This window comes from Physeter macrocephalus, chromosome 10 (assembly GCF_002837175.3).
Source record: "Physeter macrocephalus isolate SW-GA chromosome 10, ASM283717v5, whole genome shotgun sequence".
NCBI classification, from domain to species: domain Eukaryota; kingdom Metazoa; phylum Chordata; class Mammalia; order Artiodactyla; family Physeteridae; genus Physeter; species Physeter macrocephalus.
In genome coordinates, this window is record NC_041223.1 from 5928916 (window position 1) to 5942283 (window position 13368).

Here is a 13368-nt window from a genome sequence, read left to right on the forward strand (position 1 = left end):
AATGTCCTATAAATATCAATTAAGTCCATCTTGTTTAATGTATCATTTAAAACTTGTGTTTCCTTATTTATTTTCATTTGGATGATCTGTCCATTGATGAAAGTGGGGTGTTAAGGTCCCCTCCTATGATTGTGTTACTGTCGATTTTCCCTTTTATGGCTGTTAGTATTTGCCTTATGTATTGAGGTGCTCCTATGTTGGGTGCATAAATATTTACAATTGTTATATCTTCTTCATGGATCGATCCCTTGATCATTATGTAGTGTTCTTCTTTGTCTCTTTTAATAGTCTGTATTTTAAAGTCTATTTTTTCTGGTACGAGAATTGCTACTCCAGCTTTCTTTTGATTTCCATTTACATGGAATATCTTTTTCCATTCCCTCACTTTCAGTCTGTATGTGTCCCTAGGTCTGAAGTGGGTCTCTTGTAGACAGCATATATATGGGTCTTGTTTTTGTATCCATTCAGCCAGTCTGTGTCTTTTGGTGGGAGCATTTAATCCATTTACATTTAAGGTAATTATCGATATGTATGTTCCTATTACCATTTACTTAATTGTTTCAAATTTGTTCTTGTAGGTCTTTTCCTTCTCTTGTGTTTCATGCCTAGAAAAGTTATTTTAGCATTCGTTGTAAAGCTGGTTTGGTGGTGCTGAACTCTCTCAGCTTTTGCTTCTCTCTACAGGTTTTAATTTCTCCATCAAATCAGAATGAGATCCTTGCTGGGTAGAGTAATCTTGGTTGTATGTTTTTCTCCTTCATCACTTTAAATATGTCCTGCCACTCCCTTCTGAGTATTTCTTTCTTTATTAATCCTATATACAGTACTGGTGGTCTTTAAAGAATATTTATTTACTTAAGCAATCTTATAGTGCTTTTGCCGATACATATTATAAAAGGATTTACCACATTATTTCTCCAAATGAGGGCTACTTTTTACAGTAAGTTTTTTGATTTATTAATAAAATCTGTTTCTTAGCAGAATACAAAGTTAGTTATGATTTTACTCTATACTAACTTTACATCTACCCTTTGTAAATATAGTATGCATATGGTATTATTAAAAATTTATTCTAATTGCATACTTTTCTCATTGAACCTATGTACATATCATGATTTATTTAGTTTAAAATCTTGAATGAATTAAGCATTCCTATTGAGATGTAAATTACATAGATTTTAGTATAGTCCTTGTTCTTTTGGAAATAAAAATGCTAAGATGAAATATTGCTGATCTGGATAGTAATATAATCCATTATGATAATGTACTGTTATTTTGCTGCTACTGGTCATGTCCTTATTGTAAATGGAGAGAAAGCTTTTTTGAGGGCATCAAATACCTCAGGATACTTTTCACTTTGCAAACCCATCTTACTCTGTTGCTATGGTTACTGTTATACCGCAGGGCTTCCTTCATTCAGGTATAAATTGTTTTATAGCTTAAAGTTACTTGTTAATATTCTAAAATCTGTGAACCTGCTGAGGGATTATAGCAGGACACGATTGCTTCCATGTTTGAAATAGTGATGTCTAAACAGCATCGTAGCACACTCATTATAACATTATTAGTGAGCAAGAGTGCTAGAGCTTTTTTTTTTTTTTTTTTTTTACAAATGGAATTCTGCATATGAGAGAACTGTGGTTCATCATGGTTCAGAACCTGGATTCTGGAGTAAGTTGCCTGGGTTCAGGTCCTGCCTCTGCCACTAACCATGTCTGTGACCGTGGGTGACTTACATAACCTCTCTTTGTCTCAGTTGTGTGGTGATTAAAGGAGAATAACCATAGGGCCTACCACACAGGAGTGTTGTGAGGAATAAATAGGTTAATGTTTGCAAAGCATTTATTTTATTTTATTTTTCCTCTATTATTATTATTTCACAGGCTAGTTCTTCAAGTCTTCAGGGGACTAGTGTAAGGCAAAGCAAGGGACAAGTGGAGTATCAGAAACATTTGTTGTCTGGGGACCACAGGACCATGGCTTAAATTGGCTATTCTGGCCCTTTTCGAAATTCATGACCCTGTGAGATCAAACTCTAGGAGTTTGATCCTAACTAAAATTTGATCAAACTAAAGGAGTTTAATTAGATTAGCTTACATTTCTTCCTAGCTTTTACTTTTTCTCTGAGATGGTGGGTGCAGAACTAGTGTCTGTTCCCAGCATGAAGTGCTTCAAAGCTTCCACTTTCTCACCCATGCTGCATTTTCTCCACAGTATCATCATTGCTCCGGTTATATCAGGGAGAAAGCCTCACTGTGAGGGAGGCAAGGCCATTGTCACCCACTCCCCGGAAACCCTGGAGACCACCTTCGCTGTGCAACTGACCTACACCCTGCTGACCTTCATTCCCGAAGAGCTGGATACTTCCTCCTCCTGATCACCCATCCATGCTTTAAATCACTTTGCCCCTCAGACTTCCCCTGCATAGCCAGTAGAGTCTCCTATATTCTCAACTTGTCCTCCTAGTCTTAACTCAGTCCTGGTGCTCCTCTGAGGTCCTTCATTCGCTGGGAGCCTTGTCGAAACACGAATATTAACACTCCCAGAAAACTCACCCTAGGGCCAGGACTTGGGATTGGTGACTTTTTTTAGTCCGAATTTCTGCTTTTCTGTGCTCTAGATCCACGTATCTATTTGCCTTTGTGACTTTCTACACTTACATGTCTCAAAGGCACCTCACACCCCACGTGTCTAAAATTAAATTCAGGACTCTCTCCCACCCTTCTACTTCCAAGTAGGGCTCTCTTCCACCATTTCTATTTCAGATGGCTATACTGTTCAACCATTTACCTGGGAATCTGCCTTGCAACTTTTCTCTTACCTCAGTATCAAATCTGTCATCAAATCTTGTCAATTTTACCTTTCATCTCTGGGTCTCCATTTTACACATAACAGTCCCTAGTCCAGTCAACCATCTTTTCTTGACTGACCTACTTCAGTGAGAGGCACTGGATGATACACTGATTAATCTACCAGCTGGTTTATCCACATCCATTCTGATTCTTCTCCAAACATTCTGTTCATTGTCATCTAACTGATCTTTCTAAATCAAATCTGATCTTGAATAAAAGGTTTTGCTGGATGGCCTTGGAATCTAAGATTCACAATAAACTTTGAATCTGTGCATTTGAACTCAGTGGCATTTCAGTTGCATAAAATTTTTGTCACTGCATATAATCATATTTTATGAGACAATACATTTTAGAGTCTAAATAATTGGCTTAAATGTGAATGCTTAAAATAGAAGCCTTTGGCACGTCTTGGTTAATCTTTATTTCTGGCTTAAGAAACTTGAAGTGTCTATACTAGACATTGCAAAATGTTTATACAAGGCAGTGTGATATGAATATATCATTTTGACACTCTGTTTTCTTTCTAGATGTTTATTTGCTGTTTGAGTATAATAAATCATTGCTCTAGTACTGAACATGTATCTGTATATAAGTATATGGATAAATAGTTCTTGCCCCAAATGCCATTTTTCTTACCCTATTTTTTTAAGGTACCTTCTGGCTATGATAATTTATTTTTAATTAGTTACATCAACCTGTTGTAAAACAATTGTATAGTTTACTTCACTATCTGGACTTTTTAGTAAGAATGTTTTGAACTACTAAGGTAAGTTCGAGTTTTAAATTTATTTAATTATACCAGGGGATTGAAAGCCTAGGTTTTCTGATCCTATAAAACCTCGTTGATGTTGACAAAATTCCATTGCTATTGAATTATATGGCTAACACAACACGTAGGTCAGTAAAGTTGTCAGTAATCTTAGTCAACTCTCCGTTGGGTTTTGGTGCAAAATACTTCTTAGCAGGGGAGATGTGGGAGACCAAAAATCTATCAAGAAGTAGTGTGGAAGTAGGTTAGCTAATCTTGTCTATTCCTATTGTCCCTGTTGCCATTTAGTCTATATTTTTACCTTCATTTTTAGAGTTAGAAAGTTTAACTGAAAAAAAAATAACATGTACCTGGTGTATTATAAACATATTAAGCTGAAAGTGAAGGACTCTGTATCACCTATAAAAGGATACTGAAAAGATCACTTTTGGCTGGTAATATATACTTTATGATTATGCATCTATGGGTGAAAAGTCAGGGTATTGAATTCATGTAGAATGAGGTGAAATGTTGCCTAGATGAACTGAACATGCATTTGAAAGAGAGGACATATTTCCTAAGCAGTTGCACTTTTGCCGCAGGCTGATAAATAGTGGGGTTTGGAATCGAGTTCACCATTGGTCTGAAAGATAATGCTTTTTGTGACAATCTTGTCCTGGGGTTTTTACTGTCAGAGGTGAAAATTAATAGCAGAGTCTAAGTAAAAAAGGAGACGGGAGAGGAATTAAGCCTATGGGGAAAGTGCTGTTATTTGTCTGTCACACAAGAGCTCTTACACCAGAGACTTTGTATATGGCGGTGAGAGGAGGGGATAGAACATGTACCCCAAGAAGATTTTATTCCATTAATTGCCAGAGCTATGCTCCAACATTTACTAATCCATTATATTTACTATTATACATGTTGAGATAAGAAAATATAGGGTGAATGGTAATTTGACAGGCTCTTCAAGCGTGTATAGTGCCTTTCCCATCAATATTTTGTACTTCATGCTAGCTTGGCCAGGGGAGGCAAGCTGAAAGTGGGGGAAGCTATGGGAAGGCAGGGTATTTGATTTGGATGGGTTTTATTCTGTACAGGCCATGAAACGAATAAGGATTACCACAAGTGCCTCCGGGAACCCACAGGGAGATCATGCTGTGGTGAAGTTAAAACAGTGCTGGATGATTCTTTCTGAGGTGGAAATGAAGAAGGATTTTGCGTTCTCATGCCCAGATTTATTAAAGCAGGTACTCTCTCTGTTCACGGAGTGGTACCGAAGCTTTCCTATTATAAGAGGAAAGGTTACTCTAGTCAGACAGGCGTGGTTGCTCCAGGCTCAGGGTTTGTCCTCTGGTCGTGTTAACTCCTGTCTTTGGGTCAGATGGGGATCGGGGGAGGTGTGGATTCATTAGTGACGCTGCTGCACAGTGTGTGTGAGCCTCCGCTTGGGATCCTTGCAGCGTTAAGGATCCGAACTTATAAGTACCTCACGAAACACTCTGATATCTCTATCCTCTTAAATTCGAGTCTGTCTGTGGGGACTGGCAGATATCCCTTAAATGGTTTTCTAACAGGTTAATCGGCCTCCCTAGGATCCCTTTTAGAAAAGTGACAGCCTTTCCATCTGCTGATGTCACAGGTGGGTGGTTTCCAGTGTGCTCCACTCTCAAGCAGCTCTCGAGTTTTATACATCTGAGTGTAAAGAAGATATGGGCTGTAGCTTTGGGGTGTTTTTAAACCTTTCTTCTTCTTTTGTGATTTCGATGACTGTTCATTTTTATCCTTTCAATAACGTTTATTAAAGAGAATATTTTAGGTGCTGCTTCACTTAGAGCAGACTTCTGCAGACTTTTTCTGTAGGGGCCACATAGTAAATATGTTTGGCTTTGTAAGCTATAAGGTCTTTGTCCCAACTACTCAGCTCAGCTGTTGGAATGTGAAAGCAGTCAGAGCCAGTATGTAAACAATAGGTGGGGTTGGGTTCCAATAAAACTTTAATTACAAAAGGATTTGGTTTGCTGGATTTGGTTTGCAGGCTGTAGTTTGCCAAACTCAGAAGAAAAGCTGAGGGTAAAATGAGTATATTTTATTCAGAATTTTCAGTGATTAAGGCTGGAAGACTGTGGTTCCAACTGATGTCACTTAGTAGCAAAATATGTAGAAATTCGAAGGCCTTCATTTTCTAGGTGTTAACTGCCATTTTTAACTGCTGTACCTCTACAGCCTTAATAATTCACAGTTGAGGAATTCCTGACTCAACAGTCATTCACAGGGACAGAGAGATTTCCCAGAGTGATCTACAGTTCATTCATGAGAAACACACTGCCAGCCAAAAGAGCAAATTCTTTGCTACATGTGAGAACTAAAGTTTGACACTAGCAGCAGTGCATCCTGGGGCTTCAGGGAGAACACACTTGTCAAAATAAGTATTGAGGAACCCACTGGAGTTTGGAAGCTGGGCTAAACCTTCGCAAGGATAAGGACAGCTGTGAGTCCCAGGAAGTAAGGAAATGACACAGCATGGTCCCAGGAACTCAGCAGCCTTTAGCTTGTCCACTGGCAGGCAGAGAACACCAATTTGCTTCTCCCATTGCTTTCTAGAAGGCTACTATCTACTTTTTGCTTTAAGGATGGCATTTTAACTTTGAGAAAAGTTTGATTTGTTTATTATTAGGTACATATTAGCTTGTATTTATTCTCATGTGAAATGTGGAAGAGAGGTGCAAGATTCTGTATTGTTTCTCTAATTGCTAGCCTGCCTCCACCACCATCATTCAGGACCGCAGCTCCTCTAACCTGACGACCACAGCAGCCTTCAGATCCATCTTCTCGCTCCTGTTTGCTCCCATGCTGCTCTGTGTCCACTTTGCAGTCAGAATGATGATTCCAAAGCACACAGGGGCTTGTCTCATTCCAGGTTCAAGTCTTTAGTAGCTCCTCGGAGTCTTCACAATAAACTCCTAATTTTCTAACACCTCCTGCGTGGCCCTGAATGTTCTGGTCTTTGCCTGTCTCTCTGGCCTCACCTCCATTACTCCCATTTCCATAGGTGAAGAGAGAAAACTGCTGAAACGAACACAAATAATATAGTTGAATACAATGAAGTATACCTTTATAGTTAATTTATTTTTGTTGTTAGAACAGCTCACTAACATTTCCTAAATTGGGGTCTCATGTAACTATTTGGACTCAGAAAGAACACTGCATTTCTTGAAGGCCACATGTGTGTGGTGCCTGGAGTTAATAATGTTTCTGCACTGACACTCTGACCCTCTTGTCTGTAGGGAGGCAAGAAGGGGATTCCCTATGTATTCAGCTTCCTTTCCTTAGGAAGTCAGGCCTTTTGCTGGGCTCCTGGTAGAGATCATTCTCCACTAAGCTTTCTCTACTGTCCTCATTTTAAAACCATGCCTCATAATAGGACTATAGTTAAGTCTAAATGCTTGTAGCGTTCTGTCAAAAGGTAGATTTGCATAGCTATTCTACTACACTCAGATACCTGGTTTCAGCCATTAATATAATTTAAAGTGTGTAGATTCTCTTTTAGAGTAGAAAATTCATAAGACATCAATATTAACATTGATCATACAGTTTTCTGCTTTAGTTTCTATAAAGAATGATTTATTCAAGAGAAAATACTTAATTGCTTTACTTCGGTGTCTAGGAAGTCATTGCTTTTTTTTTTTTCCCTCCTGAGTGTGTTGCACACTTTATGGAAATATTTGAAATATTATGTTGATCTTCTTAAGATAAATATACAGTAGGAAATACCATATTTTAATCATTACCTTTCACTCAATAGACATGATTAGCAAGAAGAATAATAATGAAATATTTTACATTTGCAGTCTGCCTTTGAAATATTGAAACACAGTTGTGAAACATTTATAAGTCATTGAGTGACCTGTGGAAAATATAAGCAAGAAAAAGAAAAAAAATGATAATTCAGTTATTCTCCATTGGCTTTGACTATTTCATGGGGAGGGAGTGGTTATGAGTGGTTTTTATAACTACAAGTTAGAGCAAAACATTAAAATTTTTTTGTGTATGTTGTTATTTTACCTTTTGTTGAGATATCTACAGTTTTGACTTCTTGATATCTTTGTGTTATGACATAGTCTCATTATTCAAGCAGTCCTAGGCAATTAAGATTTTTTCCCCAAATGTACCTTAGTTTCTAAAACAGATTTCTCAGAAATAATGAAGGTATTTTGTATTAATTTGAAAGTTAGACACATTAGGACTTGATTATGGCATTACTAGATAAACGTTGATGAATGAGCCTATGTTCTTTACTGTGAAATAAAAATCTAATAAATTTTTATTTGTTAACACTAACATCTGTAATTCAAATGGAACCTCTTCCTTAAAAGTGAGTTAATAAGTGTTATTAGAACTCTGCTATATATATGAGCAAATGTCCAACCTTAACTCCCTCCTTTCTGATCTTTTAAAAATGATTTTTATTTACTTTTAGATTAGCATTAAAAATATCCTTTCTATTTCAAATTGACGCTTTAAAATTATTCAAATAGAGTAGCACCAAACATATAAAAAAACATGATTTCACAATTATTAGAGTTAAACCCTAAGGGAAAAAATCAAGTTATTATCATGTTTTAAATTTTTTAAAAAGTTACCACTTTTTAGGATAACTTAATTCTGAACAACTTTTTATTTTTGTTGCAGGGTTTATTGCAGTTATGTGTCATGCACTTTTCTGAAACGGTCTTCAAAAACTGAAAACAATTTCTAGGACATGAAATACTCAACAAGACCATAATAAAAGCATATGGAAGTATTCCCACATAATATCCAAAATATGTCATGTTCAATAATGTCAGTAACGTTCAGTAACATTTCAGGCTTGGGCCACTGTATTTTTTAGAACAAATTTCATAGTAAGAATTTGAGATGTGGGCATTTTATAACTAACTAAGTGAACTTGGATGACACGTTCATTTTAGGCTTACTGAATGCCCCTAAGTAGCCTAGTTAGTGGAATAGTCTATGTAATTTGGTTGCCATGCAAATCATACATTTTTTGTTGTTGTAGAGACTGCAGAATGATCAATAAGACTTTGAAGCATAAAAATATATCGTATTAGAATAAAATTCAGTAGTAGTATCCTTTAAAGAGAAAAAGGGAGTGTATAAAATTTCCAGCTGTTTGAAAAGGAACTTGTTTATGTATTTTTAAAATGAATGATAGGGGTATCATATCATTTTGGCATGCACTTGCCCATGGTAGGCATGGCTGGTTGTGCTTGTCTCTGGGCCTTTCTGACTTTACCTCTGTGTTCCTGCACTGTTCTCTTTTACTTCATAATTGACCTTTTTTTTTTTCTGTTTTGTATGTCCTTGTTTTTCACATTCAGACATTGGCAGAGCTCACTGTAAGCTGAGATAGATGGCATCTAGCACACTTCCCCTCCTCAGGCTCCTTGTCATACTTCTTGGTGTCCTTCCACAATTGGTCCTGTATCACACACTTTTGACTGTAAACAGAGTTTAGAGTTTATGTCCTGTGGGTTTTGTAATGGTGATGTGTTAGCTACTTTTAAAGTTTCTTTACATACATTCTAAGATTGTGTTGTATTTCATTCTCTTAGAGCTCTTACCATTCATAGATTAATATTCTTCTTATAATACTCAAAGGTAATTTTTTATTACATTGAACTTTTCTCTTCATGTCCCACTCTTTTACTTCTCCTGAATTTTTTGTTTTGTTTTAGTTTACACAAAGCTGTGAGTTATGGTTGAAGAGAACCAAGGTATTTGCTTGGTTTTATTTCCTTATCAAGTAACTATATGTCCAGGGCAGAAAATAAATCATACTTTTTTTGGTGACACCTACTTTATTCCACATAGATCCTGAAGCTGTGGTATTTGGAAACAGGCTGATGATGTGTAAATAGGCAGATGACGATCAGTCCTTTAAAGTTTCAAAGGATGTCTCTATTGGGGCAAAATGATTATGGATGCATCCCACCATAAATCAGCATATTACTCAACTATAAAAACCCCAGAGGAGCTGAAACATGAACGATGAACCAAATAATCATCACAGAGCAGAATCTCGAGTAGTTGCCAGAAGATGTATTCCTGAAACAGCTATTCATAAAATGTGTTTAATGAATACATGGATAAATATGTCAGCTGTGAAACTTTTAAACAAATATTTGCTATTATTGGAACCTCATCTTCTTTCTCTTATCATGCTTTTTTTTTTTACATCAGTAAAACAATTTCTTTCTAGCAGTTCACTAGATCTAAATTAGAATGTGGGTCAAAAATCACTAATTTTGGTTATTCCTACAAAAGGAATTAGTACTTATTCAGTTCATACTTGCTATATAATTGTCTAAATTGTTATCATTCATAGCAGAAATATTTTAAATTGCTGCTAAATTAGCTTAACTGAATTTTAACTTAAATCTTCAATGTACTAAGTTCTTCACAGTAAACCTCTCATTCCCATCTTACTGATTGTGAAAAAAGAGCTACTATTTAGGTGTTATTTAGTATTAAGATTTTAGAATACATAGAAAAGATAAACAGGAATCCAATAAAAGGTTCCATTTAAGTCATTTGTGTCCTTACAATAATACTTTTAAATTGCATCATTCTACATGTATATTTCCAGGTCTGTTTACCTCTCTGTGTCCCTTGCCATTTGTAATGATTTCCTAAGAACCATTTGGATCTGGATGCCTCATCTCAGGCTGGTTTACTTTTTAGCACACAGCCTGACTTAGGGGCCTCATCCTTTAGAATCTAGCCTGTGCTCAATTCAAAGTGCCCTTAGAAGCAGGTCACTGCTTCTAAGATATCATATCTGGTGACTTTGGAACTAGTATAGCTCCTGAGTTGAGAGGCTAGTTTTTGTGAGCTATTCCTGCATGGCCAGAATGATCATCAGGCTCTTGTGTGTCCCAAAGGTGTGCTCCCAAGCGGCATGTTGCACCTGTGTGTGCGTGTGGATCACAGGGTTGTTCTTGATCACTGATTCACTCATACCAAAAAGTTCTCAAGAGCCATGATTAAAGCTTGATCAGTCTGCAGCTTACGCCAGTGTTTCTTACCTCTCTCATTGCGGCTTTCATTGTTTTCATTAGCCTTCATTGAGACTGGAGCGAGGGATTTGTTTGCGGTGTGTGCTTCAGTGAAATCGGTTTAGATTGTATTACCATTCAAGACTGGTGGACAGACGATTCAGATGGAAAGTGGCAAGAAAGCCTGAAAGATCAATGGAGGCTTGAAATGTATTGTACTAGCCACTTTTTTGTACCTTACTGATTCACTTTCCTAATAAAAAAAGAAAGGTGGCTAACTTTACAGATAGATTAAAGTTGATTTAAAGTTGGAATTAAGATCATTACTTTCACTTTTCATTTAGTAGATTGATCAGCAGTTATTTTAAAATTTTATGCCAGATATTTTCTTTTCTTTTGGAAAAATAGTCTGAATGGCAATTATATAGTTTCAGAAGGTTAATATTGTTCCTAAAATATATTACTATTAGACATGAGCAATGAAGAGCTCTTTTTCTCTCTATAGGTAGGAAATTTTTCATAATGAGCATTTATTACTTTGCTAATGAAAAAAAAGTAAAAATTGTATTTTAAAGTAAAAGAGAAGATAATTATGCTAAAATAAAGCCATCTGGGATTTTTGGAGAGGCCTGCCCCCCCCACACTGTTATGTGAAAACTTTATCAAGGCAGAATGTAACTAATACATTTATTTGGTATTTCATTCACAAATTCTTTAATCCCTAATGAATCGTTATTCCTTATAATTAAAATCTCCCTAAGTAGGTCCAGTTTAGAAAGTATTTCTTTAATGCCTACCATGTGCAAAATACTGTGCTAGGTACTATTGGAGATATGAAGTTAAATTACAGTATTACTGTGACAAAGACAAAAACATAAAACAATAAAATAACCAGTGTGTTAACAGGTGTTCATAACAACCAGGCATGTTTTAATGGAAGAAAATGAAAAGAGTAACAAGATCAGATTCCTAGTACTGATTGAAAGTACTAAATACAAATGCAAATGCCAATAATAACCCCAAATTTATGTTTACTTTTAGTACGCATCCTTGCTATTATAGGGGGTGGGGTGGGGGAAACAGAGCTACACTTGTTATTCAGTTGCACCATAAAAGTAGCTGCTTTGAGTGCAAATAATTACAAACACAGAAAAAAATGTTTACATTATGTTAAACTTTAAAATACAAGACAAAAAATGTACTTACCGTATTATTACAGCTGTTTAAATGCAGAACTGCTGTACTTCCTTCCCTTAAAAGCAGGAATGAGGAAGAAAAAGACTGGGAGGAAAGAAAACAAAATGTTAACAAGTCTTTGTTTTTGGATAGTAGAGGCTATAGATTTAAAAAAAATTTTCTCTTTTTTTTTGTATTTTCATATTCTTCCATAGTGAACATTTATTACTTTACTAAAGGGAAAAATACAGATAAACCCTTTTGAAGAAGAAGCAGAAAAGAATAGATAATTGCTCTGAAATAACCCAGCTGGGATTAGGGAAAGGCCCAAAGAAGTCAGCTGTGCCCCCTGACAGAGTATCTTGTGAGAAGCCTGCCCTCTGGGCTGTAACCCAGAAATGGAGATGCAGGCCACGCCTTTGAAAAGCTCACACTTCAGTCGTCCATCTAAATCAAGGGAAAGAACAAACACAATCAAGATATAAGGTATTTACATTGAAGGAATGGAGAAGAAGGCAAGAAAGTATAGTGGTGTTTTTTTAATTCTACATAGCTATGCCTTTGTATGAAATATCTCCATAAAGGCCAGAGCGCTAAGGGTATACTGTTGGTGCTGCCTTCTGGCTTACGAGACTGTATAGAGAACACTAACACCTATAATAACATGTAGCTTGCCAGTCATACATTTTGACAAAATCCCAGCTGGGGCATAACAGGATCAGAGTGGTGAGCCAGAGTGATAAAGATAGAGTTCATGTAGGGAAGGAGAGGCAGACAGTGGAGGACAGTCATGGTAATAATAGCTACAACTGACTGAGCACCCACCACGTGCCGAGGGCCATTCCAGGTCCTTTATTTATGGTACCGTGTTAATGGGAGTGAAAACTGAGCTCTGCTCCAATAAAGCAAAGAGAGATGGAGCCTAAGGGTCTAGTCTAGTGCCCACCTACCTGGAGAATGTCATGAAATTCCCATTTTCCTGGAAAACTCAGTTATATTTAACAATATCAGTTTGATATTGCTTACTATTTTTATGTTCTTAATGTGGGGAACATTACCTTCCAATCATCCTAGGCTTACTAAGGACATTTCCATCCCTTCACCTTCGGATTGTCTTATTCACTTTCCAAGTCAAGAATATCACTTAGCTTTTTTGTCAGCAAAACTCATTTAGCTCAGATAAATTCATCTTGCTACATAATTTTTTCCAGAGGCAGTATGAAAAGTTTCTATTTATTTGTGGTATTGAGAGCACAAGTTATAAGAGAGATGTTTAATCTCCTTGCAACATAGATAATTACAATTTTCCTCCCTTTTTTTCTGGATGATAATTCAAGTTAGTTAAGGGTTTCATTTTGCTCAAGATTGCTCTTTCTATGTTTCTCTATAAGACAAGTCCTTTTGTAATTGTCACAGAGGTTTATTTTGAAATCCTTAAAGATAAGTAATTGTAACCTGATTGATAATCATTATGCTATTTTTAATTACATATTATGCATCTGTAGTAATTATCAGATTATTCTTTGCATGAAAA

The 13368-nt window shown here is 36.3% G+C and overlaps 1 protein-coding gene and 1 long non-coding RNA gene across 6 annotated transcripts in view; one reads left to right on the forward strand and one right to left on the reverse strand.

Annotated features, from left to right (window-relative positions):
• Window positions 1–13368, forward strand: part of PRKN (parkin RBR E3 ubiquitin protein ligase) — a 1334302-nt gene that overhangs the window by 122339 nt on the left and 1198595 nt on the right. The window lies entirely within an intron of this gene.
• LOC129392451 (uncharacterized) lies at window positions 3810–12546 on the reverse strand. 4 transcript variants are annotated; one of them, XR_008618317.1, is made up of 4 exons: window positions 12519–12546; window positions 11865–11939; window positions 10689–10842; window positions 3812–6669 (listed from the first exon to the last, which is right to left on the reverse strand). It is a non-coding gene; the product is annotated as an uncharacterized lncRNA (long non-coding RNA). The 4 variants fall into 4 exon arrangements; XR_008618316.1 differs by lacking the exon at window positions 12519–12546 and adding an exon at window positions 12329–12479; XR_008618318.1 differs by lacking the exon at window positions 12519–12546 and adding an exon at window positions 12064–12208.